The sequence below is a fragment of the Triticum urartu genome, chromosome 1 (genome assembly GCF_003073215.2).
Source record: "Triticum urartu cultivar G1812 chromosome 1, Tu2.1, whole genome shotgun sequence".
In the NCBI taxonomy this organism is placed as follows: Eukaryota; Viridiplantae; Streptophyta; class Magnoliopsida; order Poales; family Poaceae; genus Triticum; species Triticum urartu.
Window position 1 is genome coordinate 12,828,846 of NC_053022.1, and position 17,044 is coordinate 12,845,889.

The 17,044-nt window shown below is 47.1% G+C and overlaps 1 pseudogene; it reads right to left on the bottom strand.

The window, feature by feature from the left end:
- Positions 1 to 2,215: 2,215 nt before the first annotated feature.
- LOC125542632 lies at positions 2,216 to 6,731 on the bottom strand (annotated as a pseudogene).
- Positions 6,732 to 17,044: the final 10,313 nt, after the last annotated feature.

The following is a 17,044-nucleotide window of genomic DNA, read 5'->3' on the forward strand; positions in this document are numbered from 1 at the left end:
AGGGGTCGCGGCTGTAGGATGGGGTGAGGGAGGTGGCGGTGCGTGCGTCCATCGGGTCCAGTTCGCCGGCGCCGGCAAGCGCGGGGCGAAGGTAGCGCGAGGAGAGACTGCGGCGCGAGCGCACGTGTGTGCCGCGCGCGGAAGCGGGCGCCCCAAATACACAACGCGCGTTGGCGATTCGGATAGCGCGCCCAACTCTATATGCCGCGCGCGCGGTTATTGCGCACCCGCTGGAGCCACTCTACCGATTGCGCGGGCGCTAAAATGAGAAATTTTGCGGCGCGACGGTTGTTTAGCGCGGCTGTTGGAGATGCTCTAAGGATTGTAAATATTTTTTGACTCCCCTTGTGTCGAATCAATAAATTTGGGTGAAATACTACCCTCAAAGACTACCGTGATCCCCTATACTTGTGGATTATCACAGACTTCCTCTATGTGAAAGCAAAAATAAATCTCAACAAGAAAGAAGATTATTACCAGAGAAAATTCCGTCTTCCTTATTCAGTTCAATATTGCAGACATAACATGTTTGTCAGAGACACCCACAAGAGATAATACACCTTACATTTTTCAACGGGTATAAGTATAATAATACAACTTACATTATTCAGCAAACATAACTGTAATAAGTATTATTTTTTATCCGAACCAATTGGGTGCCAACTTAGCTCAGTTCTTGACAAGTACATTTATAGTAGCAGCAATTCATGCCCGCCTTGTCTTTGCAAACGCAACCAACTTGCTGGCGTCTGGCAGAGCCGCCTTGGCAGCGTGGTGAATAGAGTTTACCTTGAAGGTAGTTACTGTCTTGTTTCAGGATGACACTGCACTCATGTCAGTTAAGGGATTAAGAAAACGCATCCAAAACTATAATTCATTCATTACACCGTGAAATTCTAGAACCAGAATAAGGTTGACGGGTTAGGCATTTCTAGGGAACAATTTTTTACATGTAATATGAGATGGTAATCTTAGAACGTAACCGTAATTAATTTGCTCAGTGATACACTGCTATGGTGAATAGAGTTTGTGAGAGACAGCGTGCCCATCTGATATGTATTCAAATAGTATGATACTGTATACGAAACTTGATTTCAATCAATGACAGTCAAAAGGCAATTAATTCCGCCTCCGGTGGGACGAATTCAACAAGTTTTTCTCATAACAGGAGCACAAATCAGCTACACAATTTCGTCACGGAATCACTGAATACAGTTTTAATTTACAGCAACATCATTCCAGATTGAGTTTCTAGCAGCGTATAGTCATGCTCTCAATCTCTCATGAACAGAGTTCACCATGCAAAAGAAAGTAGCTAGGCAACAGAAACTACCACTAACTGGTTGGCAGACATACTCATTGCACACAGCGTAATGTGGAATAAGACGACATGACATGTGTTCTCCCCTTCAGGATTGTTCCTTTTCTTCTTTGGAGCTAGGAAATCATCATGCCACGGAAATCAACAGCTGATCTTCTTGTCTTCGATGCAAATCAGGAAACAAGTCATATAGAGAAGTAGTAACAAGAAAGAACAGCCCAGATTTTCACTGAGAAACTGATGTAACAACTGCAACACCTCTAATGTACTTGCCTCCTCCCTAGAGAGCAAAAGATTCAGTTAGTCAGCCAGTGAGGGGAGAGTCTTTGCAGACGCTACTTAATAGCACAATCGACTCAGCTTATTAATTTAGGATAATTAGTATGAAAGACATACATAGGGTAATAAGTATGGAAAAAACGAAAGCTAACCTTGTGAATAGCGATGATCACCTAGTCCTCACCCAAAGTCCTTTATCAGTCGGACTGTAACATTCCTTATGTGGTTAATCTTCATTGCATCTTCATTGCATTCATCTGAATATTTATCAGGGGAGAATTTTTGTAACTCTTATACACAAATTTTGGTAGAAATATATGTCTGAACCACTCGGCAGATTCCTCAGAAGGATTTTTCCCCTGTGATGGGACATGAGAAAAAGAGAACTTCTATTCCTTGTTGTAGAAAACAAATAGTTGTTTAGACAACTTTGTGTTCCTTTTCTCAGAAAAAACAGAGGAATTTTGCATTATGGATGAACATTCCACCAACATCGCTGGGAAGCTAACTTACATACATTCCGTCCAATTCCAATGCGACAAATAAGACCCCCCCCCCCCCAAAAAAAAAAATTCAATAACAGAGGGGTTTCATTGTAAATAATTTACAGCAACATAATTCCAGATTGGGTTTCCATAAGCATATGACCATACTCTCATGAACAGAGTTCACCATGGCTGCTGAATAGTGAGAAATAGATACTTGTAGTGCTCAATAATGATTACAAGTGCCAGCGGCAGTACACAAACTTAAAAGCTTGTAAGAGGGATCAGCGAAGAAGCATTACTACTCCTGAACAATCGGTCGCATACTGTGTGTATGTGTGTGTCTGTATGCAGACATGATTAAGGAAGAAGCTACTCAACTAACTGATGAGCAGAATACTCATTTCATACAGCATAATGTGGAAGAAAATGGCATACATTGTTGCGGAGCATCTCATGTTCCCCCTTCATGATTGCGCTCCACCAAGTACGCTGACTCGTAGTTCTTTTTCTTCTTTGCAGCTGACCTTACATCCGCCTTCAAGAATTCGGCTGTGCGGCTGACCTTCTTACAACTCATCTTCGATAGAGGACAGTAAAAAAATCATAAGAGTGGTAACAAGGAGACAACAGAGCTTGCATTGCAGTGCAGAATCTGGTAATAATAGCAAATTGAGTCAGTCAGTAAAGGGAGTGAATGAATCTCTTTATCTTTACAAAAGCTACTTAACAGAGTAGTCGACTCAGCCTCTTAATTTAGGATAACTAGTCAAGTATGAAAGATTGAAATTACACATCCCTTTTCTTCAACAAACTTTAAACTAATGAACATCCACATAGTGGAAACTGCATGATCAGTAACTTGTTTCTATGATCGACCCTACCTGTTCCGTCCTATGGAGTCAGGTGACAATACGCATGAACATGCAGAAAAAGCATGTTAGATTTAGTTGATAGACTCGTAACAAATTAACATTACTTGTAATAACATATGGCAATGTTAGTAGAAAAAACTGTATGTGCATGCAACAAAAGAGTGAAAGAAGAACCACCAAACCCTAACCTTGGAGCAGCGACAATCACCTAATCCTTTCCCAAAGTCCTTTCTGCCTCAGTCCAACTGTGACATTCCTTATGTGGCTAATCTTCATTACATGTTTGGTGCATTCATCAGAATCTCTCTTCTGCCGGAGTTTCTCTATCAGCTCTTCTGACGTGTCTTTCAGAGTTAATTTCTCAAGGGCTGCAAGGTGTTCAATGCCATTAGGAAGAAAATTTAGCTCAGGACACTCTGTGAATGATAGCTCGATGAGGTTTTGCATCGCGCCCTCCTCTATTTGAACCTGGTTGAGCTGTGCCGCAACCCATATGAATAGATACCTAAGTTTTGGAAATGACCCTGTGGTAAAATGCAACCTCTTCCCTTCAAAGGCCTTAATTAGCTCGAGAAAGCGTAGACCACATAACACGCGTAGACAGGAAAAGGTTTCCTCGTCGATATTGGAGAATGCCAGAGTCAAGCGAGTAAGGCTATTAAGGTGTGACCATGAAGAGAAAAGCTCAGGCATAAATGTTTTTTCTAGTTGCCCTCCTAAACAAAGCCAAGAAAGGGTTGGAGGTAAATATAGCCCTTCAAACCGCAGAACCTCATTCTCAGCTGCAGCAAGAATTTCGAGATGAACAAGATGGCTCATTTTGGTGATAGCATTGCTCAAGTCAGCAGAGTGTTCACTTCTTACTTTACACACACCGAATGTTCTTAGCTCCGTAAGAACTCTAACTTCACGCAGAAACTCTGGCGTTGACGCCCTGAAGAGCCCGTAATCCTGCCAAGTGCTGCATGCCATTAGGCACCTTGACCCCACCTACACTTATGCCGGACGTCCACGCATATAGGTGTCTTAACTTCTGAAGTTTAACAACATTGTTTGGCAAATATGTCAGCTTAGTGCCAAAAGCATCCAAGACTTCCAAATTTTGTAACCTCACCACTGCTTCAGGAAGGCTTTCGATCTCGGTATGTCTAAGACCCAAATAACGCAGATTAAAACAAGTCGAATACCTCATTGGGCAGCATTCTGATACGAGTACCTTTAAGATCCAATGTCGACAGCAGATTCGAAGCAGTTAGAATAGGCTTCATAAAGTCAATATCGATATACCTCCCAAATACATGGAGTGCACGGAGATGTGTTGCACCAGATCGGCTCAGTTGTTCAAGGTTTTCTCCCTGGACCGATATGCGACGTACACCCTCTACAGAGAATGCCCCAGTAGCAGAGCCATTATAAACTTTACCAAAGCATTCCTCCTTGGCTTTGTTGAGGGCAAGAAGGCGTATGACATCATGCATCCGACAGTGTTTAGTCGTCCAGTATGATTCCTCTCCACTACCTCAATAAGCTCCGGTTCACAAGCTCAGTCAAGTATCCCTCTGCCACTTCCTCCAATGTTCTGTTATCTTCCTTTTCCTTGATAAATCCCGCAGCAATCCACTGCCTCACTATCGTCCTCCTCTCTAATTTATGATCTTCTGGGAATAATGCGCAGTGTAAGAAACAATTCTTCAAATCATATGGAAGGTCCTCCAAGCTGACCTTTAGGATCATATGAACATCAGGGATCACGTCTTCCGCCAACTGTAAATCCAAATCCCTATGCACATTCTCCCATTCAGTAGAAGTTGGCGGTTTGCAGGAGAGTAGGCGACCAATGCATGCAATAGCAATAGGCAAGCCTTGACACTTTGCTATGAACTTCCGAGCCAATTCCTGCAGCTCCAACGGGCACTGTTTGTCAGCATGATTCCAAAAGGCCTCTTTGCAGAACAGCACCCAGGAGTGATGTGCTTGTAGCGGTTCCAAGTGAATTGTAGACTCCCTAGTTGCCAACAGTGACACTTCATGCTTTCTTGATGTGATAACAAATCGGCCGGTACAATTAGAAGTTGGGAAGACATTCCTTATCTTGGACCACATGTGCACAGCCCAAACATCATCGAGGACCAAGATGTACTTTTTACCTTGAAGGTAGTTATGGATGGACTCTGCTATGCCTCTCGTGTCACTGGTGGCGACATCGACTGCAATGTCGAACTCGGCAGCAATCTTCTTCAACACGTCTTCCAGATGGTAACTCTCTGAGACTGTTACCCATGCCGCGGCGTCGAAATCCACTTTCACATTGTTGTACACATGAGCAACCAGAGTGGTTTTACCAACACCGGGCATCCCCCACACCGTGGTGACTTTGTTGCTGCTCTGCTCCAGACCATCGCCGCCGCCACGACCGGTCAGCCACCGTGTCAGCCTCTCCTTGTTCTCCTCGATTCCCACAAGGTCCTCGTCCCTGGTGAAGTGCAGAGCCTGATTGGTAAATTTAGAGGCAGATCTGCCTATGACCGTGTAATCCTTCTTCCTCTGCTTGGCATGTTTCAGGTTGTGTTCGATTTCTTGGAGCTTGGCAGCCAGGCGGCGCCAGGTCTTGATATGCTTGAGCCTCTTCTTCATCTTGGCTGTGAACCCACCGTGCTTGCAGTCCTCCAGCTTGTAGGTGAACTCGTCAACTACGTCCTCGATCTGGAAGGCTAGGCCCCTGATCTCGCCAACGAAGATGGCGGTGGTCCTGTCGGTGTCCTTGAACCGCTCCGCCTCGTGCAGGTAGGCCTGCATGCTCTCCAGCTCCGCCTTGGACCGGCGAATCTTGCCGAAGAGGCCCCTGAGGGCGGATGCTTCCTTACCAAGCAGCGCTCCGCCAGAGTGTGCCGCCTCTTTTGCCAGCGCAGCGCCCAGCGTGAGCAGCAGCTGCGCGACAACAGCCTCCGCCATGGTTGCTGAGGTTTTTTTTTCCTCAGATGACTGTCGTTGAGAGCAACTCCAACCAAGCCACCAAATCTCACTCACTCACTGAATACTCACTTGAGTACCATTATCAGGAAAAAAAAACACCGCCTTTATTTCTTTGATAACTCCAGCCCATTCACCAAATCTTATTGGTTACATATAACTAACAAACATGTATCTTTCTCTGTCTCTGTCTCTGTCTCTCCCCAAACACAATGTTTTCACAACTTGGCTCAAACATTTCTTTGATGAAGAAAGAAGCTGCAAAATCAGTAGAAACAAACAAGAGCATCAGGGACAATAACATGAGTAGCACCATAAATCTCAGCAGCGGCATCAAGCGGCAGCGGCAGCAGCAGCCAAATCTGAAATCACAGGACAAGCGCACACAGCACCGGGCTTGCAGCCTCCGCCTCGGCCAGATCCGGGCAGGCAGAGGCGCAGAGCGAGGACTTTGCTGCTACTGCTGGCCCTCCTCTCTCACTCTCACTGTCCTCTCTGTATCCGTGTCCACGCCGGGGTGGGTGGTGGCGCAGTCACGGGACGGCGCGGCGGGGAACTCCGGGCGCCCACCGGCCCGACCTGGACACAGGGCAGCTCGGCGGCGCGAGCGAGGAAGAAGGGAAGGGAAGGGGAGAAGAGAACCAACCTGGACTGTAGCTACGAGGCGGTGGCGCGCCGGCCGGAGGAGACGAGGGGCGGCGTGGAAGGCGGTGGCGCGCCGGCAGAGGTGGGGAACGAGCTTCGTCTCTCGGTAGTCTAGTCAACCAATCAATCGGTCGGTCAAGGTGACGCCACATGAGCATCTCTACAACCCAAGTAGTACTCGTCCTTTTTAGTTTGCACATAAGTAAAGTTTGTTCAAAGTCAAAGTATCTCTACTTTGTACAAATTTATAGAAAAAATAGTAGCATTCACAATGCCAAATTGATATAGTTAGATTCAAATATACTTTGGTCAAATTTTATAAAGTTTGACTTGACATAATATATCTAATAATATGCGAGGTAAAAAGGACCGGAGGGAGTACCAAAATCCGCTATGACTGGGCAGCACACAAAAAGCCTAAACCCTAACCCCGAGTATATCGAGGGTAAACTAGTCGATAGATCATCTCATATCGAGACAACTCAATTCATACACATCGAGGGTATTACCTCTTCGAGAGGGCCCGAATCTAGGTAAACTCATGTGTCCTTATTACCATCGTGAAAAGACTATCAGCTCGGTCCCCCTACCCAAGATCTGCTAAATTTAGCTCCGGCATTGGTGGCTCATGCAGCCCCCCCCCCCCCCACTCCGTGTAGTCGCAGCAGTGCGATGAGAGATCAAATCGGTTCCCGCACGATCGACGCTCAAGAACGAATCTTCATCGTCAGCTCAGCTAGTCACCTCGGCTAGGTCAAGGACTATGTCTCATGTCAGGTCTGTCAGAGATCGATGAGCATCTTTGTCAATATTAACTCGGATCTCAACCGAGGTCATAGAAAACTCCGTCCATGCAGCCCGGGGGCTCTACGTCAACATTGCTCTCGCACGACCGTGCAAACTTTTTTGGACAGCAGATCCATTTTCTCCGTCCACGCCTCCTCGAGTGTCATTTCGATGACTTCTTCGATTGAATTATGCGGAATTCAGTCCACAACGACCCCATAAAATTCCATCGCGTTCCCGGCGGAGGAATCTCCGGGAGTCATCAATATACCGAGGAACTGATGGATCTCGGCAGAAATTCGTGCAAGTTCGGGAAGAGGAGTCCAGCGGCCAGCTAGGACATCCTTTAGAAGATCCAGCCGTTCATCTCATGTTTTGGTCCCTTGCGCACAACTTTGAAAGGCCAAAGTTTGAGATCTTTGGATTGTAGTTGTAGTCGAGCAGTATATTGTGAGGCTTAATGTCAAAGTAGAGGATGCGCTGGTTGCACCCTTGATGCAAGTACTCCATTCCTCTGGCAATGCCAAAAGCAATATCTAGCATCTTATCCCAAACTACAAGATGCTGAAAATTGTTAGGGTTGTGATAGAATACATATTTCTCTAGTGAATTGTTAGGTATGAATTCGTAAATAAGAGCCTGTCTTGTTCATTCGGAACAAAATCCCATGGTCGCAACTTTGTTGATGAATACTTCTTCCTCTCCCGTAGAGTTCTATAGCATATTGACTGCCACGGGCACTCTATTTGGTAGCTCAGCCTTTGTATACACTTCCAAATCCTCCCTGCCCTACCTTTCCCATGGAGGTCTCTTACCATTTCACTTCCGAGCTGACGGCGGTCTCAGAGGAGGAATTGAGTGCGGCGTCGGAGGAAGCTTGACGACGTGTGAGATATACAGTGTGTGATCTAATTTATGTTTGTGTACATGTATCTATCATGGAGTTATGGTTGAAATAGTACCCATCAAGTATTTTTTGTACAAACTTTCACTACTAGAAAAAGGGCTATAGATGGGATTGACACTAATGGCGCACCAGACAAGCGGTGCGCCATTAGTATATACTAATGGCGCACTACCTTCTGATACGCCATTAGAGTTGAAACTACTAATGGCGCACCTGGCCCAGGGTGCGCCATTAGTATCAAAAAAAATTAACTAATGCGCCTGTCCAAACATATTAATGGCGCACCTGTCGGAAAGTGCGTCACTAATGTTATTTTTTTATTATATTTTTTATTCCCTTTTTTGCAAAACTACTAATGGCGCACTGTTCCACCGTGCGCCATTACTAGTTTAAACTAGTAATGACGCATTTAGAGTTGGTGCGCCATTAGTAAGTGGGCAGGAACAAGATATTTTGGACAGCCTCTCCTACCCACACTCACTTTCTCCCCACTTCATTCTCTCCACCTCCTCCTTGTCTCGGGTGCCTCCTCTTTTTCACCTCATTTCCATCATAGATTCATTCAATTTAAGTGGTTAAATTACCTTGTTTTGATAGGTAAGTAAGGGGGGAAGCTATATTTATGTTGTTCTCCCTACAACAATGTGCACATGCACTTTTTATGGCCTAGCTAGATCTATGTATGTTCGTGGTGTTGCATATGTTTGTGGTGTTGCATATGTGTTTGTGTTTGGAGGTGTACCGGTATTTGAAATGCGATAGTTGCCAATATTTTGCCGGAATGTTGATTCATTTCCGTTTCGGCGAGAATTTTGGCATTAAGCATTCTTTTTGGTCCTATTTTTAGGGAAAGTCATGCCAAATTTTTTTTCTTGATTCTAAAATATCGTTTTGCTCTACCCCGCAGGCGACCATGGTCCGCATGATGACCGAAGGCATCGTGAATAGGTTTTTGAGGTCCGCGAAGGCCGAGATGCTTCAAAAGAACGAGACGGAGATAAGATGTCCGTGTCGAAGATGCAAGCTGAAGAGCCTTATTGCGGACCCGGAATCCGGGCAGGTGCGGGACCACCTGCTCTTGCGTGGTTTCATGGATGGCTATCGGTGGCAAGGTGATGAAGATGACTACGAAGTCGTCCATGGGGGCCGGGAAAGAAATGAGGAAGGGCAGCAAGACAACCACCGCGGCTCGGGCGGGCGAGAAGACGAAGAATCCCCAGGAGATGATCATGACGGTGATGCTGTACACAGTCATCATGTAGAAGATGCAGGACATGATGATGAGGAAGATGCCGGAGCAGACGATGGGCATGATCATGAAGATGATGATGCCGGCGGAGCAGACGACGCTGGACCATCGATGGGCTGGGTGCAGGACCCTCATATTCAAGAGCTGCTTCTCAAGCAGACGGATAACGCAAGAGCTGCCGCCCGAGAGAAAGCCAAGATGGATCAACTTGAGTTAGACGAGGTTACTCCATTGTATGAAGGATGCAGGCCCGAGGATACCCGCCTGAAAGTAACGCTCATGGCTCTGGAGATGAAGTTAAAACACAAAATGACCGACGCATGCTTCGACGAGAACATGTCATTCTGGCACGAACGTCTTCCCAAGGGGAACAAGTGCCCGACCAGTTTGGAGGAGGCGAAGAAAATCGTGTGTCCTCTGGATTTACCGCACGTGAAATACCATGTGTGCATGAACAATTGCATCATTTATCGGGACGAGCACGCGGAGTCTACCATATGTCCGGTGTGCGGCGTCACTCGATACAAGAAGAGGAAGAAAGCTCCTCGAAAAGTGGTGTGGTACTTTCCGATCACTCCTCGTCTGCAGCGGTATTTCGTGGACCCTAAGGTAGCAAAGCTCCTGCGTTGGCACGCGGATAGGGAGGAGAAGAAGCGAGAAAATGACGCAAATGATCCGGAGATAGATAAAAAAGATAAGATGCTGAGTCACCCTAAGGATGCGAGCCAGTGGCAAGCGTTGAACTTCAAAGACCCAGAATTTGGGAACGATCCAAGGAACATCGTGCTGGGCGCGAGCACCGATGGAGTCAATCCGTTTGGCAGCCAGAGAAGCACACATAGCACCTAGCCTGTATTTGTGTGGATGTACAACCTTCCCCCCTGGTTGTGCATGAAGAGGAAGTACATTCACATGAGTATGCTAATTGAAGGACCGAAACAACCAGGGAACGACATCAATATGTATCTGGGGCTGCTGAAAGAGGAGCTTGACACGCTGTGGAAAACGCCAGCCAATACGTGGGACGCCGCAGAGAAAGAATATTTCCCTATGAGAGCCGCGCTGCTCACGACGGTGCACGACTATCTAGGTTACGGATATGTCGCAGGGCAGGTGGTCCACGGATTTTCTGGATGCGTCAGGTGCATGGATGACACAACGTATCGCCAGCTAGATAGAGATCCCAGGTCTTCGAAAACCGTGTTCATGGGACATCGAAGGTGGCTTCGCGATGATGACCTATGGAGAAAACGCAAGGATCTGTTCGATGGTGAAACCGAACCCCGAGGACGCCCGCGTACGAGGAGCGGCGAGGAAATAGACGAGCTATTGAAAAATTGGAAAGACTGCCCACTGCCGGGAAAGAAGCAAAAGGCGCCAGAGCCGGGAAAGAAGCGAAAGGCGCCAGAGCCGCTGCTGAAGGTATGGAAAACGAGGTCTGTTTTCTGGGACTTGCCGTACTGGAAGATCCACCGTGTGCCTCACAGCCTTGATGTCATGCATATCACGAAGAACGTGTGCGAGAGTCTGCTTGGTACCCTGCTCAACATGCCAGAGAGGACCAAAGATGGGCCGAAAGCAAGGGCAGACTTGAAATCAATGGGCATCAGGCAGGAGCTTCACGCTATATATGATGATCATGATGATGATGATGATGATGAGGCGAAGCAGGACACGGAAAGTCGTCGCAAAGGCAAAAAGGCCAAGAAGACCGGAAATGACTACCCTCCCGCGTGCTTCACTCTAAGTCAGGAGGAGATCGAGCAGTTTTTCACCTGCCTCGTAGGAGTAAAACTTCCTTACGGTTACGCGGGGAAGATAAGCAGATACCTAGACCCAGCGAAGCTGAAGTTCAGCGGGATGAAGTCTCACGACTGTCACGTGCTGATGACGCAGATACTTCCAGTTGCAATCCGTGGGATCATGGACGTGCACGTCCGTGAAACCCTATTTGGCCTATGCAACTTTTTTGATGTCATCTCTCGGAAGTCTGTTGGTGTGAGGCAACTCAGAAGGCTACAGGAAGAGATCGTGGTGATACTATGCGAGCTTGAGATGTACTTCCCGCCCGCATTCTTCGACGTTATGGTGCATCTGCTGGTCCATATCGTGGACGATATCATCCAACTCGGGCCGACGTTCCTGCACAGCATGATGCCGTTCGAAAGGATGAATGGTGTCATCAAAGGATACGTTCACAACATGTCACGTCCAGAGGGAAGCATAGCCAGGGGCTTTCTGACCGAAGAGTGCATCTCCTACTGCACGAATTATCTAGGCATCGAGAACCCCGTTGGTCTGCCCGTCAACAGGCACCTCAGCAGGCTCGCTGGATGGGGTCACCGTGAGGGTCATCGCGAAATGCATGTCGACTTTGAGGGTTGACTCGCCGACTTTGAAAGAGCAAACCTAGTCGCGCTACAACACATAGACGTGGTCGATCCTTGGGTGGTAGAGCACAAAACCTTTATTAAGAAGACGTACAATGACCGAGGCCAACAGAGGACGGACGGAGATATACTCAAAGAGCACAACTCATGTTTCACGCGTTGGTTCAAGCAGAAACTTCTGTCGTACCCTTTACATGAGGATTCTTCCGCGGAAGAACAACTCATATTCGCCTTGTCATAGGGCGCCGAGCACAACCTGATGACCTATGAGGCATACGATATCAACGGCTACACATTCTACACCGAGGCCAAGGACATGAAGAGCGATGGTTATCAGAACTCCGGGGTAACAATGGAATCCTACACCGGTAACGACAAGGACAGATACTACGGAAGGATCGAGGAGATCTGGGAGCTGAGCTACGCTGGAGAGAAGATCCCGATGTTCCGTGTCAGATGGGCCAAGAGCGTCCTAAAAGAAGACCGGTATTTCACCACCATGGTTATACCCGAAGCCAAATCCAAGACCGCGGGCGCAAACGTCACCGCGAAAAATGAGCCATGGGTATTGGCTTCCCAAGTGGACCAATGCTTCTTCATTACCGACCCATCAAAGCCCAGTCGTGTTGTCGTGAGGAGAGGCAAAAGGAAGATCATCAGAATGGATGGAGTAGCCAATGAGCAAGACTTCGACAAGTACGGCGACCCGAGGATCGAACATGACGACGATGATGAAGTAGCAGCATACACCACAAGAAGAAGCAGGACCACCCTGAAGGAAATATGCCCTAGAGGCAATAATAGTTATTATTTATTTCCTTATTTCATGATAAATGTTTATTATTCATGCTAGAATTGTATTAACCGGAAACATAATACATGTGTGAATACATAGACAAACAGAGTGTCACTAGTATGCCTCTACTTGACTAGCTCGTTAATCAAAGATGGTTATGTTTCCTAACCATAGACAAAGAGTTGTTATTTGATTAACGAGGTCACATCATTAGTTGAATGATCTGATTGACATGACCCATTCCATTAGCTTAGCACCCGATCGTTTAGTATGTTGCTATTGCTTTCTTCATGACTTATACATGTTCCTATGACTATGAGATTATGCAACTCCCGTTTGCCGGAGGAACACTTTGGGTGCTACCAAACGTCACAACGTAACTGGGTGATTATAAAGGAGCATTACAGGTGTCTTCAAAGGTAGATGTTGGGTTGGCGTATTTCGAGATTAGGATTTGTCACTCCGATTGTCGGAGAGGTATCTCTGGGCCCTCTCGGTAATGCACATCACATAAGCCTTGCAAGCATTGCAACTAAGATGTTAGTTGTGAGATGATGTATTACGGAACGAGTAAAGAGACTTGCCGGTAACGAGATTGAACTAGGTATTGGATACCGACGATCGAATCTCGGGCAAGTAACATACCGATGACAAAGGGAACAACGTATGTTGTTATGCGGTCTGACCGATAAAGATCTTCGTAGAATATGTAGGAGCCAATATGGGCATCCAGGTCCCGCTATTGGTTATTGACCGGAGACGTGTCTCGGTCATGTCTACATTGTTCTCGAACCGTAGGGTCCGCACGCTTAAGGTTTCGATGACAGTTATATTATGAGTTTATGAGTTTTGATGTACCGAAGGAGTTCGGAGTCCCGGATGAGATCGGGGACATGACGAGGAGTCTCGAAATGGTCGAGACGTAAAGATCGATATATTGGACGACTATATTCGGACTTCGGAAAGGTTCCGAGTGATTCGGGTATTTTTCGGAGTACCGGAGAGTTACGGGAATTCGCTGGGAGAAGTAATGGGCCTTGATGGGCTTTAGTGGGAAGAGGAAAAAGGCTGCTGCGCCCCCCCTCCCCTCTAGTCCGAATTGGACTAGGGAAAAGGGGGCCGGCCACCTTTCCTACTCCTCCACTTCCTTCTCCCTTCCTCCCCTCTTGATGGACTCCTACTAGGACTTGGAGTCCTAGTAGGACTCCCATCCTGGCCGCACCAATGGCCTTGGCCAGCCTCCTCCTCCTCCATCCTTTATATACTGAGGCAAGGGGCACCCCATAGACACACAAGTTGATCCACGTGATCGTTCCTTAGCCGTGTGCGGTGCCCCCCGCCACCATATTCCACCTCGGTCATATTGTAGCGGTGCTTAGGCGAAGCCCTGCGACAGTAGAACATCAAGATCGTCACCACGCCGTCGTGCTGGCGGAACTACTCCCCAAAGCTTTGCTGGATCGGAGCCCGGGGATCGTCATCGAGTTGTACGTGTGCTAAGAACTCGGAGGTGCCGGAGTAACGGTGCTTGGATCGGTCGGATCGGAAAGACGTACGACTACTTCCTCTACATTGTGTCAACGCTTCCGTTGTTGATCTACAAGGGTACGTAGATCATACTCTCCCCTCTCGTTGCTATGCATCACCATGATCTTGTGTGTGCGTAGGAAACTTTTGAAATTACTACGTTCCCCAACACACCCTACCTAAAGGACGTCCGTTCCACAGAAGAGCTCCATTTGCGAAAAAGAAGGGCAAGAAGATTGTGAACAGATAGCTAGCTAAGATCGATTGTATTTAAATCGTAGCCTTCATTTCTCGATTGTATTTCATTGGCACTTTTTGAACTATCATGAATATTTTTAAATTTCATGGACACTCGATCTCGATCACCCTCCATCTCGATCGCTATCCCACCTCGCCAGATCCGGTCCCCCTCGCCGCCGAGCACCCCCCGGTCCACCGGCCGCCGCCGCCGACCCCCCGCACCCTCGATTCCCCTACTCAACCGCCGCCGCCGACCCCCCGCACCTCTCCCCTACTCAACCGCCGCTGCCGACCCCCCGCACCCCGCGCACCCTCCCCCGCTCCACCGGCATTACTGTTTGATGATATTTTTTAAAAAATTATTACTGTCTTATAAAAAAATATTACTGTTATGATTTAAACAAGTTTGAACATATTTAAACACAAATAAGTATCAAACAGCATTTTAAATGCATAAAAAAATTTGTGGAGCCTGGGAATCAAACCCAGGACCTCCTGGTGTGAGAATTGGCTACTGACCAGTCGAGCTAGTAGAGGGAACTTGGTGTAGATCAGGTCAGGTGGAAGATAACCTGTTGGCTCGAGCAGAAATCAAAAAAAAAATACTAATGGCGCACCACGGTGAGGTGCGCCATTAGTATGGATGTACTTATGGCGCACCGAGGGGTGGTGCGCCATTAGTATTGTGCCATTGCTATAAGAAAAAAACTATTAATGGCGCACCACGGTGAGGTGCGCCATTAGTATGGATGTACTTATGGCGCACCGAGGGGTGGTGCGCCATTAGTATTGTGCCGCCCCCATCCATATTTCCATCCCGGCCCAAACCTATCCCCTCTCTCTCCCTCGCCCTCGCCCTCGATCCCCTTGCCCTCTCCTCTCCCGACGCCGCTGCCCCGTCGCCTCGACGCTGCCCCGCCGCCCCGATGCCGCCTCGACCCCGCCCCGACGCCGCTGCCCCGCCGCCTCGACGCTGCCCCACCGCCTCGACGCGACCCCGCCGCCCGGACGCCGCCCCGTCCACACCACCATCGCCGGAGCACCACCACCACCCGGACCTCGTCCCCGACATCCTCCCCGCGCCCCACTGCCCTATCCCTACGGCCCCCGTGAGCTCCCCCTCCTCCTCTCCCCCTCTCCCCCTCTCCCCCTCTTGACTGGTTTGGATCTTTTCTACGGTGGAATAGACTGGCATTGAAGCTACCCTGATTGCTTGATTCTAGTACCAAACATTCTTTGGGGAAGTGGAATTAGAATCGGTCACGCAGTTCACTTAGATGTCGCTCTGAATCCCACTTCACCCTTCAACCAATCGTTGTTGCTGTAAATTAAGGTTGGAGCTTGTAAAGCTGCCGTTGATGTCAATTTAATTTTGTTCCCTGATTCGGCAAATCTACTCTGGACGCCCTGACTTTCTAGCTTAGCGTGTGTGCCCTGATCTGCCAGATACTGCTTAAGAACAATTAAACTTTGATGCCTGCGTAGTTCGTTTACATGTTATCCACAATTTGCACTCAGTTATCTAGTCCGTCCCCCGTTAATTTTATTTGCCTGCCCAATCTGGTAATCTGCTGCCTTCCCCAAGTAGTGCCGTTTGTTTTGACAGATTGTTTAACTCTTATGTGTGTGCCATGTGATGTAATGTAACACATTTGCATTATCCGTGCGTTGGGTTTATGTTCCCCTAAACTCTCGCACATGTTGGATTCTTTTTTCCATTTTGATGGTCCCAATCTGACTGAAGGTGTAGACAGTTGGTACTTGTGTTCACAATGGCCAGACCACTGACCATTGTGATTTGGGCATTTTGCTCTTAGTACATTTAGTTTTGGTCCTTTTCACCATGAAGCCTCATGATCCTCCACCCTCCTCCCCCTGTTTAATTGTTGATAAGTAAAAGATGATTTGAGGGTGTACTAGTATAACGCATACTGCATATAGACTGCATGCAAATGTACCTGCCATTTCCTCTGAAATTTGCCTGCCATTTGATCAACATTTCAGTGCAATAAATTGCAATATTTCCATCTAAGTATCCTTGCTCGGCTTCTGGTGTTTTTATTGCTATAGGATTACTAAATGGGATCTTCTAGGATGTTATCTGTTGTTCAAAAAACTGAAAATGTAGCAGTTGTGACTGAATATCCAATCTAGTGGATAGTAGTGGAATGCTAGTTTAGCTAGTTTGTTGCTGTGTAGGATCTTTATTGTTGGTGCCTCAAAACTGAATATGGTTTTTTCATAACATAACTTGAGGAGCAGTTTATTTAGTAAAATGTGATTTTAGGTATCTCTTTTACTATGTACTTGACACTCTTCTTGTTTATGCATTCACTGTATGTTGCACTTTCTTCTTCCTAAGAGTTCATTGATGTAGATGCTTTCCTGATTTTTATTGGGGGTAAAAACAAGAAACTTTTCTCCCTGGATAGTAACAGGGCAAAGGTGAAAGTTGCATGTTGTTTTCTCTGTAATTTAAGAATGTGATTTAGTAAATTACAGTGTAATCTCTCCTGGTAAATATAGACAATAGTAAATTATAGTTGAATGTAATATACCCTAGAATTACAGTGT